Source organism: Acomys minous (assembly GCF_964271855.1).
Source record: "Acomys minous genome assembly, chromosome: 5".
NCBI lineage: Eukaryota > Metazoa > Chordata > Mammalia > Rodentia > Muridae > Acomys > Acomys minous.
Window position 1 is genome coordinate 57819196 of NC_140494.1, and position 14790 is coordinate 57833985.

At 42.9% G+C, this 14790-nt stretch overlaps 1 long non-coding RNA gene across 1 annotated transcript in view; it reads left to right on the plus strand.

Annotated features, from left to right (window-relative positions):
* Positions 1–14790, plus strand: part of LOC311597057 — an 88260-nt gene that overhangs the window by 29686 nt on the left and 43784 nt on the right. The gene's annotated exons all lie outside the window — the stretch shown is intronic.

The following is a 14790-nucleotide window of genomic DNA, read 5'->3' on the forward strand; positions in this document are numbered from 1 at the left end:
CTTTGTAAAAATACTTTTGTGGATAACATTGCACTTTGTGAAATGCCAGTCACATTTAGTTAAATGCTTACATTGGGCTGGGGAGATAGCTCAGCCCCTAATGCCTAAGGACCCAAGTTGAATGCCTGGCATCCGTGCAACAGCCAGGATTTCAGTGGCATGTGCTGTAATCACACTTCTGGGAAGACAGAGATTGGCCAGCAAGACCAGAAGAATGGATGAGCTCCAGGCTCATGGAGAGAACACATGTCAAGTAGCAATAGAAAGAAACTGAGGAAGACACCCAGTGTCAACCTCTAGCCTACAATACAGACACACACACACACACACACACACACACACACACACACACCAGACACATACACACATACACACACACACGACACACACACACACACACACGACACACACACACACACACACACACACACACACACACACACACACACACACCAGACACACATATACACACAACATATACCCCAGAGAGTCATCCAAGCCAGACAGTACTCTGACAACTGATTTGTGGCCTTCAGTATTGGAGTAGCTCCACAGGTAATTTTGAGAAGACATTTTACAATGTGGATGTAGCAGATTTAAAAATTTCCAAGTGTAGGATACCAGTGAAAAATTAATAAATGGAAGACAGAGGGAAGAAAAAAAAACTTTAAGTACCTCTAACATAGCTTGGCATTTCTTCTTCTTCTTTTTTTATTTTTTCCTTTTTCAAGGATATGTTATTTGAGGCAATTTTATGCTTATACTTCCCTCCCAACCCACGTACCCTAAATAGGAGAGAAAAGAGGTCAATGGGAACAGGAGAAGTAGATCTTTTTAGATTTAGTTCCTTGGAGTGATTCCACTCTTCATAGTCAGAATTTCATCAGACCCGTTAAACAGCAAACCAGCAATTCAGTACAGGCGACTGCAACCGTAATAACCAGAATCGTGAGCAGCAGCCAAAATTCAGGGCTGCAGCTGGAGCTTTGAAGGATTCTCTGGAGTGGTTCTCTCTAGGAGCATCTTGAAGTGGAACAGTGAACAGCCAAGCAATAAGAAGCAATAGCTTGGCATTTTCCATAGATGTCTGTTAAAAAGGTTCTTCCCTGACTCCCACCCTTCAGTCTACTACACAATGTTCTTCAAAGCTGAATCTTCTCGTGTATTGTATCAAATAAAACTATATGCCCTAGTCACTCATTTGGCCATTTTCTAAATATTAATTTCAGGTATATTCTGTTAGCATGGTACATTTTAAACTAGGTTTTCTGTATGTACTTTCTATTGATAGATATTTTTCATAAATAGCCAAGTAGGGACACTTTCTTTTTCATCAAGCCGCAGTGACCGTAGGTAAGCAAGTTGCTTTGCTTTTGAAGGTGGTGGTGCAGTGAGGGCTTTTCTGAGAGAGCCATAGACCTTAAGGCATATAGGGTAATTTTCTTGGGGAGTGATCTCAGGAAAGGATGGGGTAGGGAGATCAGAAAAGGAGGGAGAGCCTGCCTTCTAGGCCAAAGAACTTCCCTGGGACCCTCTGGCACTGTGTCCATTGGTTTTCGGTTTGTTGAGCTTTTGTGATGAGGCATCATCACAGGCGACCCCCACGAAGCAAGTAGAGATAATTTTGAAAAGCACAGTTCAAGGGCTCAGCCTTGGTACAGCATATATTAGGGGCAGGGAAGATGGATCAGCAGGAAAAGTGCACGCTGTGTGAATGTGACAACCAAGTCAGATCCCCAGAACTCATGTAAGCTCTGGGCTGCTGTGTCAGCCCGCTTTTAGTCTCAGTCTTTCGGAGGTGGAGATCTGGATAGTTAGATTAGCCAAATTGGTAAAGCCTGGGTTCAAGTAAGAAACCCTGCCTCCATCTAAAGAAATAGAGAACACATGATGATACTATCTGATATTAACTCCCAGCCTCTACATGCACACAGGTGCATGTACACTGGCAGAGACTGTGCCTACATACATGTAGACATTCACATCATGCTTACATAGCCACTTGCAAAAACGAGGGACAGACATGTGTTAACGATTTGCTCGTAGTCTTGACTTAGATTTCATAAGCTGCTAATGGGGACGGTGGTGAGAAGAATTCTTGTTTGTTCTATGTCCTGGCTCTTGAGAGTGAGTTTAGACTCTCTAAGCTGATGGGGGCTTGAACACACTTACAGAGTGTTCATGGTCTCTATCTCTGCACTCGATATGATTGGAAATTAATGCTAATATTTAAAAATAGTGATAATCAACTTGGAGCCAGTTTCTGAATTTAGAAGATACTTTCTTTGTGAGTCATAGGAGTGCAAGCAAAAATAATTATGGTTCTGTGTTGACACAGAACCTATTGGTTATGCCATAGAATCTTAAAGTCACACTAGCTCTGCAGAGTGGAAGAGACTCCGTGGTGACCAGAGCTAAAGTTCACTCTCACTGTTCATAGGCACAATTTGGTTGTTTGGGGTATGAAACAATTGGATACGGAAGGGCATAGTGTGGCTCATCTCACTACATAAGGTGAGACGTGAGCATCCCATTTGCATGCCTTTAATGTACAAAACCAGCCCCACTGCCTCATTTTTCTATTCTAAGTTCTGTTCTTTACCTGCAGTGGTTAGGGGACAAAGGTCTGAAATGGCAGCCAAAAGTCTGACACAGGCCACACTAATAATGGAGTGAATTTTTTTTCAGATACATGTTATGATTTTTCTCTGAGAATGATGGTGTGCATTGCAGACCAAATGCTTCAACTGACTCCTCTCAGTGACCACCCCTGCACCCCTGCTTCTGCATCCAAGGAGTCTGGTTAGCAGGGAAAATCTGGTAGAGAGGATAACAGGAACACAGCAGAGCCAAGAGCTCGCGGGAAAAAGCTTGGTGTAATATTGAAGGTCTTGCTCATCACAGTAAATCACACTGAAAATGCCGAAGAGTTGGAATAGAAGAACAGTGTGAAATTATCAGTCAGAGGGATGTAGTCATCTTAATGCTGAAACAGCATCAAGAAAGTTGCAGCCACCATGAGAAAGCTGTGGAAGCTAGCAAGTTTCGGATTGTGGAAAACATGATTATGAGAGACACATACACACTGAAGCTGGGTGTGGGGGAATACACCCGAGGCAGCAGAATTGTGAATTAAGGGCAGCCTGGGATCTGTAGTTAGATGCCCCCATCTCGGAAAAATCACATGCTGAAATACAGAGGGGTAAAGAGGTATGACACGTGCAGCTTGCTTTCAAATGGCTGAGAATAATCAGATAGTTACATATGAATAGAGAAGCAAACACAGATACAGAGAAGGAGAAAGGGGAGAGAGGAAAGGAAATGAAAAACAGACATGCAAGGTAAAGTAGATGGTGACACTATATTAATGACATTGTCCTTGCAGCTTTCTCAGTGTTTGAACTTCAAAGTTGACAGAAGCATATACACAATCTGTGATGGAGTCCCTTTGGGGGGTGGGGTTGAACGACCTTTTTATAAGGTTTGCCTAAGACGATGGAAAAACCACAGATATTTACATTACAATTGGTAACAGTAGCAAAATTACAGTTATAATGGAAGTAACAGTAGCAAAATTACAGTTATAATGGAAGCAACAAAATAATTTTATGGCTGAAGGTCAGCATGATATGAAGAAATGTATTTAACGGGTAGCAGCAATAGGAAGGTTGAGAACCACTGCTCCAAGGCACTAAGAGACAGGAGTCTCTTCTCTGCTGCTTCCTGTTTCTTCCTCTGGAGGCCGTGACTCCTATGACGTCAGAGAGCATGAATCTGGAGAGCAGAGGCTGCCTCTCAGAGGCACAGAACACTGCTAATGAATGTGCCATTTGTTAAGGATTTGGTTGGGCTGCGTCTCTAGGTCCTGATAACCCCGAGACTTTCCCATTGCTGGTCTTTGCTTAGCATAAATGTTTCTGCTGTGGCTTAGAGCATGGTCCTCAGAGCAGAGAGCCCTGCTTTCTCTCCCTGAAGGGCAGTGTGAATGTCACAAGGATGCACCTTTCTGTATCTTTTCCAGCATGTGAAAAACATTCAGATTTTAAGTTCTTAAATACAGATGTCCTAGCTAGACTCCTTAATGGACTCACACATTTGCTTTCAAAGAGGTGAACTATGAATGCGTCGATGTGAAATATAATGTCACATTAAAAAATTGAAACAATTCCATGCAATATAGCAAGAGAAATTACAAGGCAGTAGAGAAAGGTTAAAAGAAGCTTATATCATCATCATAATGGGTCCTTTCAAACTTTAGCATATGTATAACTCTCCTGGGGGTTTGCCAAAATGTAGCTTGCAGCTGGCAGTCTGAAATAGAGCCCAAAAATTCCACGTGTGTGTGTGTGTGTGTGTGTGTGTGTGTGTGTGTGTGTGTGTGTGAAAGCCAGAGGTTGACATTAGGTGTCTTCCTCTACTTTCTATATTCAGATAGTCTCTCTAACTTGAGTCCAGATCCACCTGGCTCACTAGTCTGTTTGTCAGTTTGCTGTGTAGATCCTACCTTAATCTCTGCCTCCCAAACACTGGCAATGCAGGTGGCGTCCAGGGCTGTCTAGCATTTACGTGAGGGCTGGGATCTGAATGTTAGCCTTCACACGTCCATGGTAAACACCTTACCCAGGGAGCCTTCTCCTTAGCCTAGAGATTCCACACTTCTGACCAGCTACCAGTGATGGCATGGTTTGAGGATGGCATGAAGGGAAGCTGCTTTGGCCCTCTCTGGGGAGAAGGGCTTAGTTGTGCCTAAAAATCTCCATGGGAGAGGAGTCCAGCTGAACTTGAAAGGCTGAGAAGGAGTGTTCAAGTAGGTGAACTATGAAGAAAGCATTTCACGTCCAGGCGCCTGCCAATGAAACCACCATGGAGAGGAAGAAGTTAACTTACAAGAGACTTCGTGAAAGCCTTTAGATTGTGGAGACCAGGAGGCATGCTTCGAACTGGCATTTTGACTACTTGGCTAAAGAGCCTGAACTGGGCAGAAGAGATAGGGAAAGCGCGAGAGAAGACAGTATGGCAAAGTCTGCTTAGCAAAAGGTTATCCTCGCTGTTCACACATCTGTGACACACCATCATTGTAACAGCTTTCTTTGGGAGTGGAATATTTGGATAATTGCTCAGAACTACAGAGGAGTTATTCAAGGAGAATAACTTCATCTCCTTGAAGTATTTTATGCTTTAAAATTCTTTTTTCTCAGCTCCTGCCAAATAGCTCAATGTGGTGATGGGAGGGCAGGTAGTGCTTAAATTTGCTGTGCTCAAGGCAAGTTAGACAAGCAGCCAGCACTTAGTTATGCACAAGTGAGCTTAAATCAGAGAAAGATTAATTATCTAACGGGCTGGGAAAAGCAAGATCTAGAATCCTTCATAAGTGGGGATGAGTTATGTGGATCTATGGTTGCTTATACAAAAGCAGTAAGTCCATGGGGCCTGGAAGGGAGCCTGCTGTTTTCAGTTTCTTCTAAACCAATTTCATTTCCAGCTGTGAACTAAACGCGCATCCTCATAACCACAGGTGAGTGTAGCTCTCACTCCCCATTAAAGAGGCAGCAGATGGAGACCATTACAATGCCATGACTGGTCATGGGTACCATACGGAGGACAACTGGCTATGGGGTGCCTAGGCCGAACTCATAGATGTACAACACAACCCCTATGACTCAGAAGAGGACCAGAATTTCCTCTCAATAGTGTTTTCTTAAAGAATAAGAACAAGAGCAGCAGCAGCAACAACAACAACAGCAGCAGCAGCAGCAGCAACAACAGAATAAGCCAGCGGTCGTGGCACATGCCTTTAATTCCAGCAGAGATAGGTTGATCTCTCTGAGTTTGAGGCCAACCTGGCCTACAGGGTAGCCAGGGCTATACACAGAGAAACACTGCTTGAAAAATCAAAACAAAAGATAAAACAAAGAAACATAAGAACCAAGCCAAAAATCATAAGTTGGAGGGAGATACAGGGGAGGACAAAGGTCTGGGAGGGGTTGGGTGGGTGATTGAGAGTGATTATAATCAAAATATATTCTATGAAAATCCCAAAGGATTAACAAGTTACATAAAAAGTAGACAATAGCCTGTCACTCCAATGTATCAATAGAAGTGTAAGAATTTGTAGTGTGCTCATAATTCTTTAATAGCTGCCGGGACCTTTTATTCTCTAAGTAACTGAACACAGACATAGCACGAGCTACTAGCTCCCCATGAATAAGGTGAGAATGGAGACTGAGTCCAGCTGTTGTTGGCTCTGTTTATTAACAATTAAACTTTATTATACAACCCAACTAGCACACACAAGAAAGAAAAGAAAGGTTAAAGGGACAGAAGAGTGAACCTTCCGGTATCCGTTCCACTGGACGGGTCCTTAGGTGTCTCTCTGTCCCGCGAGCTGGTCCAGTCCGGTTGTTTTGTCTTCCCTCCACCTTCCCAGTCACATGCAAAGGGCGGTCTCCTTCTCCCTTCGAGGGTCAATTAGGAAAACAATAGCCACGGTGGGGTTCCCAGGTAGACTTCCTGAATTCCAAGCCCAGGAAGGCTCCAAACAGTCTGTCACAAGGTATTCATGGTGTGCCCCAAGGGTAAAGCCCGCCAAGATTGCTTCTACTTGTGACAAAGCTTAATCTTTCCCACAAGCCATATTGTGTTTCTCATTTTCCCCAGTTCTCTCATGTCTCTTCCCCGGTTACAAATGTGGGACAAATCCCTTTTAAGTATCTCTAAGTGCAGACAACACTTAATATATGTTTTACCACATCCCCTAAAAGCTCAGGCCTCAAGTCAGCCTTAGTACCTCAGGGTACATTTAGAGATAGGGCTGATGATATTAAGATAAGCTCGGTAGGGTGGGGCTTCTCAAGGGGGTGTTGCTGTTCTAGGCTCATTGTTTCAGCGACATCAAGGGAGGCACTTGAAGCTTCATCTTCACAGTCAAGGGTAGAGAGGCACCTTAGCTGCCTGCGTGCTCTTGTCTCACTTCCTCCACTCTCACCCAGCTCAGGACTGCCTGCGCTGGCAACAGAGCCACCCACAAGGGACAGTCTCCCTATATGTCGACACAATTGCTATATACACTCAATCCAATGCCTCACCCCAGATATGACCAAAGCCCAACCTGATCTAGATAGTTCCCCACTTGAAACCCTCTTTCCAAGTGAGTCTAGGCTGTGTGAAGTTGACTCTTAGCGGCATATTCTCCATGGATACCTTAAAACAACCAAAAGGCAAAAACTCAAATAAATTGCACATAGCCACATTTACTCCACTATGTATATATCAATCCAACAGCCGTTTCTTTCTTTTCTTTTTTAAAAAAATTAAAAAAAATTTTTTTTGGTGTTGTTTTATTTCTCTGTGTAGCCTTGACTGTCCTGGACTCACTTTGTAGACCAGGCTGGCCTCGAACTCACAGAGATCCACTTGCTTCTGCCTATTGGGATGATAGGCATGCACCACTGTGCCCAGCTTCCAACAAACACTTAATGAGTATCAACAAGTGTCGATCACTGTTCTATGTTAGGACATGGTCATGTATGTACAAGGAGCCTATGCTAGAGCAGATATAGATTTAATTTATCAGCTGGTGAAAAGTGCTTTGGGAAAAGTTAAAATGCAGATTGAAGATACAGAAGAAGGAGGGCAAAGAAGGTCGAATGGTCAGTAAGGTGGAATTCAAACACAGATAAGGGGGAACTAAACACCTAGTGTGGTCTGATGTTTTTGTAAGATCAGGAGGTAGAAGAAAGAACCCATATCTGCAGAGAGCTGGGCATTTAAACTAAGATTTTAATATATCTAGTCAGGCATTATAACCAGTATTACACATTATAATATTACAATAAGTATAATATGTTATATAATACTTATAATGTATTATATTATAATAAACACAATAAGCTATATAATATAGCCTAATATATTGTAATAAGTCACAATATTTTAAATGTCTGGTTGGTGTTCGCAGCTTACATGACTATTTGCTAAATACCCAAATCAGTGAATGGTTGCCAGAAATGGTGAAACATATAGAAATCTAAAGGAAGGAAGTATTTTTGAGTAGCAAGTGGTTTTACTCTTTTTATATTTTTGAGACAAGGTCCAGGCTGGCCTCAAACTCATGGTAATCCTCTTGCCTCAGCCTTCTGAGTTCTGGGATTATAAATGTGAGCCACCATACCTGACTAGTATGGTGATTTTCAAACTGGGTTGTACTCATGAAGGTTCCATGAGGTCCAATCATAGGGCAGTGGCGTGGGGTGGGGTGGGGTGGGGGAGAAGTGGAGGGCATACATCCCAGGGTTCTGTACTCTTATCAACATCTAACAGCCTGCTTTATCCACTGGACACTCAGAGGAAGAAGGATGCAGGGCATTGCTCCCTGAGGGGTTGAATTTCCATGGAAATTAGTATGAGGAAAGGGAACCACATCTGTCAACATCATTTATTGTTCCTAGTCTAACCAGAGATGACCTGGGAAGAAGGCGGCTTTAGGCATGGTAGGAGTAGAAGTGAGTCACAGGCCCCTTACTTACATTTCTATAATTTCACAAAACCAACCACTCTTGGCTACAACTTAGAGCCTTTGTGAGTCGAGAATAGTTATCTTGTTTCACTGTTGTAGCTCCCGACTCTCATATTAGGGTTGCAGAGAACTGAAGATGATCAGAGGCTTGCAACCATTCTTTCTGTAGTTTTTATCTGTAAGGAAAGTGGTTTGTTTTGTAAAACAGGGAAAGGGGACCAAAAGGGAAGTTGAGGAAGATGAGGAGAGCATTGGTGTGTGCATTCCGAGAAGGCTGGAGGGAACTCATAGCCCAGCTGGTAACAGCATCACATATCTCTTCTGCTTGCCTTTATCATTGTGTTTAATAACCTAAAAGCAACCTTTTTTTGTTACAATGTTCATAAGAGAGAAGATATGAGAAAAACAACAGTCAGCCATTGATGAGGCCTGAGTGGTTTATGTTCTTTTGTTTGGTCTGATTTTCAGATAAATAGCCAACCTTCTTTGGATTGCACTTTCTGGCCAAACACGGACTTCTGTGTGTGTGTGTGTGTGTGTGTGTGTGTGTGTGTGTGTGTGTGTGTGTGTGTGTGTGTATGTGTGTATATATATATATATATATATATATATATATATAATTTTTTTTACCTGTTTCATTTTTTATTAAATCAGAAGACATAGGCAGGAAACATTAACTGATGTGAGTGAGTCATGTATGGTTTGGGGAGCACAAAACCATGTAGCGAGAGGACACTGATAAGCAGTCATGGACAAAGTGCTGTTCAAGTATCCAGGACAGACATGGCCTTTGATGTGAATATGTTTCTAGAGTCATAGTGAAATCTGGTTAGTAACCAGCTTGCTTCCTTTGCAGACACAGTCTCTTCCACGGCAAGAGCACATCCATGCTGTGCAGCTTGTGTTAACTTAGCACGGTGGTGATGATAGAGTTTTAGAGGATCACCAAGATGGTTGGTATTTACATCAGCTGTATACATAATTACAGAAGCCTCATGGATGCTGTTGATGAGGTGTGTATTGCAGCAGTGTGTTATAGTGGCCTGGAAATTCTGTGGGAAAAGGCACAGATGTTGTGAGTGTATTGTGTGTGTGGGTTCATGGTTTTTGTATGTGTACATGCTCCTGTGTGTGTCTGTGGGGTGGTGGTTGGTATTGTGTGTATGTTCTCTTTATATGCCAGTGTGTGTATTTGTCAGTGTGTGTGTGTGTGTGTGTGTGTGTGTGTGTGTGTGTGTGTGTGTGTGTGTATTATGTACTGAACACGTATGCAGAGGTCAGATGGCAATGCTGGTGTCTTCCTCAATCATTCTCCATCTTTTTGAGATAGAGGCTGTAACTGAACATGGAACTTGCGGATTTGGCTGGCTGGTCATGAGCTCCAAGAACCATTCTGTCTCAGCCTTCTAATGATAGCGTGACAGGTTCACACTGCCCCATGAATTTTTTATGTGGGTTCTCACATTTATGTAGCAAGCACTTACCTATGGAGCCATCTCCCAGCCCTGGTGTATTCTCATGGTTTTGTTTGTTCGTTTTTGTTTTTATTTTGTTTTGTGGTTTGCTTTTGTTTTCGTTTTGGTCTCAGGATGGATAGCTCATGAATTCAGCTCTAGCCAGAAGTGATTCCAGGCAGAGGAACATTTGCTCACGAAGATATTTTCATCAGAATCATGAATCTAAATAGGATGGATGGGATTTACAAACTAATCCAGTTGAATTCATTTGTTTTACAGAAGAGGAAGCTGGGGTGCAAGAAGACAGGTGGCTTTGACTCCCAGTCACTTTGTGATAAAGGCTGTTGGGGACCCAGAAGGCAGCCCATCTGTACTGTCTTATATGTGCCACCACAGGGTCCATGGTAGTACTGAGCTTTATTGAGGAACATAAAAAGAGAAGCGAGGACTCAAACTGCACTTATTTATGAGTTATGATGCAGATGCATTTGAGTGATGAACAATATAAGTAACTATTTTCGAGGAGTTCTTGAGTGCGTAGGGTGCTTTGTTTGCAGCTCAGGTTCATTTTTATGTTTGAGTCTTGAAGGTTGTAAAGACACGGAAAACTGTTTATTTGCAAATTATGCACTCCAAATCACTTGTAATATGGTTAGAGAGTTCCTCAGCTTAACCCAATGGAAATAGAACTGTGGGGGTTCAGCACAAACACGCTTCTGTGTCTTTATCATCTGATGTCTTTGCTCACTCAACAGAAGACAAGATAACTTTATCACCAGCTTGGCTGGGTGAGCTTGTGCCAATCAGCAGATCTCTTTCCATGTTAAAAAAAAATCTGGCACCATGTAGAATAACAAAATGGGGAGATTGCCAAAGGCTTTGAGACTGTAAAAGCCCTTGAGAACTGTAGGACTGGTGTATGCGACAGTGGCTGCAATCTGTACAGCTTTGGATGTAAGTCATCTGGTCCAGCCATCTTTAAGACCATCATAAAAACACTGCAGTAGCTCTGCACAGCATCTTAATGTCTCGCCCACAGATGATGTCCCACGACTGGGCAAAGCCCTCTTCTTTCTTTCCCTGCGAGGTCCTCATTAAAGTAACATGCTCACAAAAGAAATGGCGTTAGTTAGAGGGCTTGTTTCAACAGAACCAATTCCAAGCAGTCAGGTGTCCCTCCTCTTTTCCTTAAGAGTTTCTCCTGTTTTAGAGGAGACAAGCAGACTGCTGTCCAAGGGTAAGGCAGAAAGAACACCACTGCCACCACCTGGATGCAGGGAGAAAGAGGCACTGCACATCTGAGATGCTCAGTAGCTGCGTCTGAACAAAAGCTGTCTGGCCTAATTTGTCACCTTGCTACTCTGTTTTATTTCTAGTCATGATGCCTTTGTCTATTTTTTCATATCATTTCTATTTCCTGAACATATGGTAACATCTCCTAGGAAGAGGTACAGAACATGGTGTGTGTGTGTGTGTGTGTGTGTGTGTGTGTGTGTGCGCGTGCGTGTGTGTGTGTGTGTGTGTGTGTGTGTGGAGAGGGCAGGGATGAGAACTGGGACACAGGACTCATCCAGTGACTTTATATCTCCATGGAGGTTTATATTTTCTCCCCAACACACAGGAAAAGCTTCTTGGTGAAATCTGGCTTCATGTGGTTTGAACTGTAAGAATCAAGCAATATTAAACCATTTGTCCTGAAGTCAAGGATCTGGTGACAGTTTTCTTTCTCTATGAGAAAAAGAAGCTATACATTATCTCATCCACTTGAGACAAGTGAGCAAAGTCACCATGCACCATTTTCATCTGGGATATGATCCCACAGACCAAACAGGGACTCAGAACAACTGATAACATGGCCCTTGGAGCAGTGGTTTTCAACCTGTGGGTCAGGACCCCTTTGGAGGGGGTTTCAAACAACCCTTTCACAGGGGTTGCATGTCAGACACCTACACTGAGACTCCTAACAGTAGCAAAATTACAGTTATGATGTGGCAACAGAAACAGTTTTATGATTGGGGTCACTGCAACATGAGGAGCTGTCTTAAAGGGTCACATTTGGATGGTTGAGAACCACAGCCCTAGAGAGGCTGAGGCAAAAATTTTCCTAAGCAGACTTTCCTGACCTCAGTAAGATTTCCCCCTAGAAAGTTCCAAAGACCGCCAGCTTCTACAGACAGTTATTCAAGTTATTAACAGTCAATTACCAGGTGTCAGACCCAGAATTAAAAAAAGAAGACTGGGCCAGTTATAAATTAAAGCTAGCTTTTATTTCAGTAGTCTAGATAACTGCGTATGATGTCAAAGGTTTGTTTTGAGTGATTCGCTCCAGGATTCCACAAATACCAATGGTACCCTGAGGATACTCCATGAGCCATAGGCGCAGAGGAGGTATGTTAGAGCAGCGTGTGTGTGTGTGTGTGTGTGTGTGTGTGTGTGTGTGTGTGTGTGTGATAATGTAGCATGCCTATCTGTTATAAGTGCTTTACTTTTGTCTTTTGTCTGCACTTATGTTCTGTGACACACTGATTGTGGCACAGACAATTTCTGAGGGTTGTGCAGGTGTAGACCGTTATGACTGATGGACTCACTCCTCAGCGTGACTGAGATGCTCAAAGGAAGCCGTGAGATTGGTCCCATGACTCAGGCCTTCGTGAACGGAGCCGATGTATTTGGCATGGTGTGACTTGGTTCTGACTTTTAAAGATCCATAGGTTAAGGCTTGGGTGAGGCTTCAGGTTTCGCTCCCCTCTGGAGGAGGGAGGAGAAGTTGAGTGCTCCATTTAATAGCTGCACCTCGTCGCTTAGAAAAGCTGAGCACACCAGTTCTAATGGGTTCTGTTTTGACTTAGAATTCCTCTTTGAACCCTTCGTACTCTCCAAGGTAAGGTTGTGTGTGCAGCACCTGCCCTGCAAATACATGGAACCTATAAATCCTAGAACTCAAGTGTTTTATCGAGGCTGTAAATAATACCACGCTCTGGCAGCATCCGCCTTTGTAAACTCGGTTCAGATCGTGGAAATGAGATGACAGAGTTCTGGGAAATCTCTCCTTCTTTCCCTCCCTCTCCCCCTCTCCCCTCTCCCTCCCTTCTTTATGCCGCCTTCTCTCTTCTTTCTGTTCCTCTTCAGCTTTCCCTTTTTTTCCTCTCCCCCACTGCCGGCTTCTTCAACTCACCTTTGATAAATAACTGATTTAATTTTAGTCAAACTTTGCCCTCAGGGCCGAGGACTTAAAACTTTACTCTGCAAAACCATTGAATTGATTTTTTTTTTTGGGTAACACTAAAAAGGATAACATGTTTGCTGAAACAAGTTTCAAGTAATTTCCGAAATACATAAGATAAAAGGTAAAAGTCACCCCTTTGATCCCTGCTCTGATGGTGTAGCCATAGTCTTTGCTCAGAGAAGCGGCCCTTCCTCCTGTTGTGTTTGGTGGTGACAGAATGCCTGGGCAAAGAGTCTCAAGAGGATGGATTTCTGGGCTGAAAGTTTCAAAGGTTTGCGTTCCATAGAGAGAGCGGCAAAACAGAGCACTTGATGGTGAACAGGAAGGCCCAGGAAAGGGAAAGCCTCCAGCTAGGTCCACTTTCTGAGGCAGCTCCTCTGAATAATCTATTCAGAAGGTTAGATAGCTGTGGAGGCATCTTCACGGCCTACACAGAGCTGAGCTTCATTTCTATCCTACTCAGTTTTTTTTTTTTCTTTTACTGGAAACAGATTTATTTTCATATAATATGTTCTGATTACAGTTTCCCCTCCCTCTACTCCTCCCAGCTCCTCCCACCTCCCCTCCCATCCAAATCCACTCCCTTTCTGTCTCTCATTAGAAAACAAGCAGGCTTCTAAGGGATAAAAATAAAATGAGATATAATAAGATAAAACAAAAACTAGCACATTAAAAAGGACAAAACAAGCAAGCAGAAGGAAAATAGGCCAGGAAAAGGCATAAGAGACAGAGACACAGACATCACACACTCAGAAATCTCATAAAAGCACAACCTGGAAGCCATACTCTATATGCAAAGAATCTGCAGGGTATAAAAATATAAACAAACAAACAAAAAATAAAAACTTAAAAAAGATAAAACTGAAAGGAAAAAAAAAAGCCCTGACATGACATTAAGAGACAAGGAGCCTCCAATTAATTATTTCTATGAGTTAGTTTCCAGTTGACCATCTACTGCGGGGCGTGGGGTCTACCATTAAAAATAGTTTGTTTCCTCAGTGAGACTCCCTTTGCTAAGAAATTTTTAATGAAAACTGGTAATCAGTTGGAGATGTCTTCTAGGTTAGGAATGTGGGCTGTGCCCACTTCTCCTTTCAGCTCTAGCACCCCATCTTAGGACCCCATCTGGTACAGACCTGTGCATGCTTTCTTGATCTCGATGAGTTCGTATGTGTATTGGTCCTTGTTGTTGCTGAAGGCGTTGTTTCCTTGTTGTCCTTTTTTCCCTCTGGCTCTTACACTCTTTCCCCCTCTTCATCCAAAAGATCCCCTGGGGCCAGAGGGGAGGGATTTGATGGAGACATCCTATCTGCAGAGTGTTGGGCCTCTCATTCTTTGCATACTGTATCTATTGCACATTATTTAGTAAGGTCATGTTGATAATTGAGACTAGTCATCTTCCTCCCCATGTTCATAAAAGGGCAGCTTACAAATGATAGGATTCATTAGTAGAATTAAGTGTTCAATTTGAGACAAATGCTGGCATTTGTCTACAACCGTAATCAAGCTATAGACTGGTTTTTATCAGTATAAAAAGCTCTCTCTGGACCTTGAAGTCAATGTACTTAAGACATGCTCAGGAAACCATCACT